This window comes from Chiloscyllium punctatum, chromosome 13 (assembly GCF_047496795.1).
Source record: "Chiloscyllium punctatum isolate Juve2018m chromosome 13, sChiPun1.3, whole genome shotgun sequence".
Lineage (NCBI taxonomy): Eukaryota > Metazoa > Chordata > Chondrichthyes > Orectolobiformes > Hemiscylliidae > Chiloscyllium > Chiloscyllium punctatum.
In genome coordinates this window covers 26,825,710-26,832,292 of record NC_092751.1, presented here as the reverse complement: position 1 = coordinate 26,832,292, position 6,583 = coordinate 26,825,710, and positions in this window count along the sequence as shown.

Genomic DNA, 6,583 nt, shown 5'->3' with positions numbered 1-6,583 from the left:
AGGAAATAAAGGCTGGATCTATCCTATCCATGTAAACTTCTATAAGATCCCTTTCAGTCCTCTATTCTCTAAAGAAAAACGTCCTCGCTTGTCCAACCTCTCCCTGTAATTCATACTGTTGAGACCTGGCAATATTTTTATAAATTCCGTCTGCACACTTTCCAAATTAAAAAACATCCTTCCGATCACAAATTGACTAAAACTGAACACAGCACGACAAGTGCAGCCTCACCAACATCCTGTATAACTGCAACATAACTTCCCAACTGCTCACCTCCATGTCCTGACCGATGCTTGCTAGTGTGGCAAAAGCCTTCTTCACTACCATGTCTAACTATGACCCCACTTTCAGAGAACGGTGGACCTAAACTCCATGGTCCCTCTGCTCAACTACACTCCTTAAGGTCCTACCAATCACCATGAAACTCCTACTTTGATCTAACGTTGCCAAATTATTCCTCAGCCCATTTCTCCAGTTTGATCAAGGTCCTGCTGCAATTTCTGATATACGTCTTCACTGTCCACGATACCACCTATTTTCGTGTCATCTTCAAGTTTCCTAATCATGCCTTGTGCATTCGCAGGAATATTATTGATACAGATAACAAACAGCAATGGGCCCAGCAGCGACCCCTGAGGCACGTCATGTATCACAGGCCGCCAGTCCGAGAGCATCCTTCCACTATTACCCTCTGCTTACTACCAACAGCCAATTATGTGTACAATTTGCCAGCTCGCTCTGGATTCCCTGCGATTCTAACCTTACAGAACAGCCTATCAATGGTAACCTTGTCAAAGGCTTTAGTGAAAACCACACAGATGACGTATACCGCCCCACCCTCTTCAACTTTTCTGGTCACTTCATCAATGAACTCAAACAAATTTGAATGGCATGATCTCCCACTCACAAAGCCATTCAATATTTCCGGTTAAAAACATCTATTATTAAAGTTAATAATAACATACAAATTAGTAAATAATAATAATAATATGACATTTTCAGTGGAGAATAAATTATCCATGGTATGTGATATTGGAACGTGCATCATGGATGAAGGGCAGAATAGATTTTGTACCTGTGTCATTGAACTGTGTTGTAAAAGGCAAGGGTGGCATGGTGGTTCAGTGGTTAGTACGGCTGCCTCATAGTGTTATGGATCCGGGTTTCGTTCCAGCTTCGGGTGACTCTCTTTGTGGAGTTTGCACATTCTCACTGTATTTGTGTGGGTTTCCTCTGGGTGCTCCATTTTCCTTCTACAATGCAAAGATGCATAGGTCAGGTGAATTCGCCATGCTAAATTACCCAGAGTGTTATGAGCATTCGTCAGGGGTAAATATGGGGTAGGGGAATGGCACTGGGTGGGTTACTGTTTGGAGGGTCGGTGTGATCTTTTTGGGCCAAATGGCCTGTTTCCATAAGTAGGGAATCTGTCAAAAAACTATTTCTAAACAAACCTTATCTTCCTAAATGCATGCATATCTCATTCCTCAGAGTCTTCTCAAATAACCTACCTACCACAGTTGTTAGGTTTACTGGTCTGAGGATCCCAGATTTTTCTTTGCTTCCCTTCTTGAATAATGGCACAACATTTGATAATCTCTGGAACCTAAACTGTAGCTAACGATGATGCAAAAACATCAACCAGGGTCCCCGTAGTTTCTTCTGTAGTGTCTTGTAGTGTTCTTGGATGCATCTGTTTAGGACCAGGAGATTTATCCAACTTCATACATTCTAATGCATCCAACACATCTTCTCCTGTGATATTGACTCACCCCAAGATAACACAACTACCTTTGTTAACCTCCCTAGCCTTCATGTTTTTCTCCACGGTAAAGGCAGAGGAGAAATATTCATTGAGAATCTCGCAAATCTCCTACGGTTCTAGACCTGCATGTCCACTTTGGAACTCGAGGCGTCATATTCTCATTTAGTTATTCCTTTTTCTTTAATATACTTAAAGAACCTCTTTGGATTCACCCTAAACTTCTCAGCCAAAGCTATCTTGTGCCCCCTTTTCGTCCTCCTGATTTCCTTCTTCAGTAAACTACTGTATCCCCTGTATACCTCCAGGTATTCCCTCGATCCCAGCTGCCTGGACCTGAGCCACGCCTCCTTTTTTGCTGGTCAAAGCCTCAATATCTCCTGACGTCCGAGGTTCCCTCTTCCTACCAACCTTGCCTGTTACACTCACAGGAAAATATAGACCTTGAATTGTAGACATTTCACTTTTAAAGGCCTCCCACTTGCAGGAGGTCCCTTCGCCTGCAGACCAACTCCTCCAAACAACCCCTACAAGCTCCTGTCTAATTCCATCAAAATTCGCCTTGCCCCAAGTTTGAACTTGAACATGTGGAGCAGTTTTGTCCTTCTCCGTAACTATTTAAAAATTAACAGAACTATGGTCACGGGTCCCAGAATGCTCCCCCACTGTCACCTCAGTCAACTGTCCTGCCCTAGATCTTAGAGTAGGTCATGTTTTGTCCCTTCCCGAGTTGCATCCTCTACTTACTGCTTGAGGAAACTATTCTGAACACACTTAATAAATTCACCCCATCTCAGTCCTTAATTCTATGTCATTCCCAGTCTATGTTAGGAAAATTAAAATCTCCGACTAATGCAATCCTATTGGCCATGCAAGTCTCCCCAGTCTGTCTGCATATTTTTATTCCCCTAATTCCTCGTTTACTATTTGGGGGCCTATAGTACAATTCAAATCCTATCACCATTCCCTTCTTATTTATTAGCTCCCCAGACAAATCCTCGCAGGATGATTCATCAGTTATTTTATCTCTGTTTACTGCTGTGATACTCGCCTGAATCAACAATGAAACTCCTTGTCCCCTCCTTCCACAATCTGTCCCGCATAAAACACCTATACCTTGGTACATTCAGCTGCCAGTGCTGTCCCTCCCTGAGCCATGTTTCAGTAATGGCTATAATATCCCAGTCCCACGCACCTATCCATGCCCTGAGTTCATCGGCCTTACCTATCAGCCATCCTGCATTGAAAAAGTTGCAATTTAATCCAACAGGCATTCCTTGCTCCCTGTCGTTTTCTCGCCAGACCTGTCTTTTCATTTTGCTGTTTCTGATTACTGTATCTCCTTCCAACCTCGCAATTGCCTCCATGCTGTTGAGGACCCCACACGCACCCGACCCCAACCCCAGCAAATCTAGTTGAAATCCTCCCTTGCAGCAGTTGCAAACCTGCCTGCCAGGATAATGGTCCCCTTCCAGCTCAGGTACAACCCGTACTTCCTGAACACGTCTCCTTGCCCCACAAAAGATACCAGTAATCCAAAAATCTCTGCCCCCTGCACCAATTCTTTAGCCACTTCTTCATCTACCATATCCTCCTGTTTTTACCTTCACTAGCACGGAGCACTGGAAATAAACTGGATATTACCACTGTCATGGTCCTGTCTTTTCTCCTTTTCCCTAGCTCTCTACAATCACTCTACAGGATGTCATCACTATTTCTACCTGTGTCACTCTGTCCTTTGTACCAATGTGCACAATGACTTCTGGCTGCTTCCCGCTACCACCACCCCCCCCCCCCCCCCACCCCACCCCAGGTGAGAACGTTCTGCAGCCGCTCTGAGACATCCTGGACCCTGGCATGTGGGAGGTTGCACACCATTCCGAATTCCCATTTGCAGCTAAAGAATCTCCAGTCTATTCCCCTCACTATCGAGTCGGATAATTACTCTGCAGTTATTCTGCTTGCACAGCCTTCTGACAATGGGATTTCTTCATGAAACAATTGAATTCGGCTGAACTGTTTTGCTTCAGGCAATGGGGAGATTCCAATGAATCCTCATCAGGAATCCTCCTTCGGTGGGAAAGACGACTGGGTTTTTTTTCACTCCACACATTGCTGTGATGAGTGATAGGGAAACGGAAAGGGAGCAATAGAATGTCTCTCCACAGTTAGGCTACATTTTCCATCTGTCAGTTAAATCAGTGACGTTATCAATCCCACACTGGACTCCATGATCTCTTCTTGAACATTGTCTGAACTGTATGACTCCATCACATTCTTGACTCCAGGTTAGTGCGTCATTGCAGAATCAATTCATTAACAATAAATGGTCATGATTGTTTTGAAGATGTGTTAATATGTGCTTGCATAATGTAAAAATAAGCGTTTCATGTCTTCACAATATCTGTGTTAAAATGAATATGCTTAAACATATACAATAATTGCTGGAAAAGCTAAGCTTGTCTGTCAGCATGTAGGAAGAGAATTCACAGTTCAATTTTTCTGTACAGAGACCTTTCCTTTGAAACTGACTTATTCTTAAAGAATTTCCCCAGTTTTATTCTCCCACTCAAGAAGAAATATCCATCCGGTATTTACCAACTGCTCTCTTCTCAAGATCTTATATGGTCAAGAAAACATCCCTCATTCTCAGGTCTAGCTGTTAATTCTTCATAACGTAATGTCTTCATTCCAAGAATGTGTAAAGAGAAATATCTTTGAGACATTTCGAAAACATTTTTTTTTATTTTCAGTTTAAACAGTTATAACTACACATAATACAACAGATGTAATCTCAGCAATGCCCTGTACTGATGCAGAAAATATCACTAAGATCATACCCAACACCCCTTGCATGAAACAGAATCACGACATTTACCTTACAAATCACTTGCTACATCTTCAGGTTAATTTGATGTGATTCATGTACTAATACACACAAATCCCTCTGTAACACTGAGTTCTGCATTCTCCTTGCATTTAAATAAATTTCTGCTGTTTCGTCCTTTCCCCAAATCAGAAAATTTCCATCATATATATTGAACTGCTTTTTTTCTGCTGAAACTTTGCTCACAGCCATCCTCTGTCTGTATGCCATTGCTTGTTGCTGTGCCCTCCCCCAATCTGTGTCCCATTGCAGACGTTCTGCACTCCCACTGTCTGTATCCGATAGCAGACAATCTGCCCTCCTCCGTCAGTATCCCATGGCCGATGCTCTGTCTCCCCATCTGTATCCCATTGCAGATGCACTGCCCTCACCCATCAGTATCCCATTGCAGACACTTTGCCTTTCCCCTGTCTGTATCCCAGTGTAGATGCATTGCCTTCCGTCTGTCCTCCGCTGTCTGTAACCCATTGTAGATGCTTTGCCTTCCCCTGTTTGGATCCCAATGCAGACACTCTGCCCTCACCCATCAGTATCCCATTGCAGATGTTTTGCCTTCCCCTGTCTGTATCCCATTGTAGACGCTGTGCCCTCCCCTGTCTGTATCCCATTGCAGACGCTTTGCCCTCCCCCTGTCTGGATCCCATTCTAGACACTCTGCCCTCACCCATCAGTATCCCATTGCAGACACTCTTCCCTCCCCCTGCCTGTATCCCATTGCAGGCGTGCATCCCTTCCCCAGTCTGTCTCCATTTCAGATGCTCTGGCCTTCCCCTGTCTGTATCCCAGTGTAGACGCACTGCCTTCGCTCTGCCCTCCGCTGTCTGTATCCCATTGCAGACGCATTGCCCTCCCCCCGTCTGTATGCCACTGTAGACAGTGTTCCCTCTACTGTCTATATCCCACTGCAGATGCTCTGCCCTTCCCCATCCATATCGCATTGCAGACACTCTGCCCTCCTTCATCTTTATCCCATTGCAGATGATCTGTCCTCTCTCTGACTGCGTCCCATTCCAGACCCTCTGCCCGCCCCCAGTTTGTCTCCTATCGCAGATGCCCTGCCCTCCCCCCGTCTGTATCCCATTGCAGACGCGATGCCCTCCCCCTGTCTGTATCCCATTGCAGACGCTATGTCCTCCCCCTGTCTGTATCCCACCGCAGATGGTCTTCCCTGCCCCAGTCTGTGTCCCATTGCAAACGTTCTGCCCTCCTCCTGTCAGTATCCCATTGCAGAAGCACTGCTCTCCCCCGTCAGTATCACATTGCAGATGCTCTGCCTCCCCGTCTGTATCCAATAGCAGACCCTCTGCCCTCACCCATCAGTATCCCGTTGCAGACGCTCTTCCCTTCCCCTTTCTGCAGCCCATTGCAGAGGTGCATCCCTCCCCTATCTGTCTCCCATTGCAAACGCTCTGATCTCCCCCGTCTGTATCTCATTGCAGACGCTCTGCCGTCCCTCTGTCTGTATCCCATTGCAGACGCTCTGCCCTCCCCCCGTCTGTATCCCATTGCAGACGCACTGCCGTTGCTCTGCCCTCCGCTGACTGTATCTCATTGCAGACGCTCTGCCCTCCCCCCTGTCTGTATCCCATTGCAGACGCTCTGATCTCCCCCGTCTGTATCTCATTGCAGACGCTCTGCCGTCCCTCTGTCTGTATCCCATTGCAGACGCTCTGCCCTCCCCCCGTCTGTATCCAATTTCAGGTGATCTGTCCTTCCCCTGTCTGTATCCCATTGCAGACGCTCTGCCGTCCCCTGTCTGTATCCCATTGCAGACGCTCTGTCTCCATTTGACATCTTATTGAATGATTATCCTGGTGCATGATCAAACTGAGCACCATCTCCTTCATCCAGTTCATTAGAATAGATTGTAATTTGTTGATGACTTCATACAGATCCCTGACGAATTCCACTCATTACAGCTTTCCAAACACAA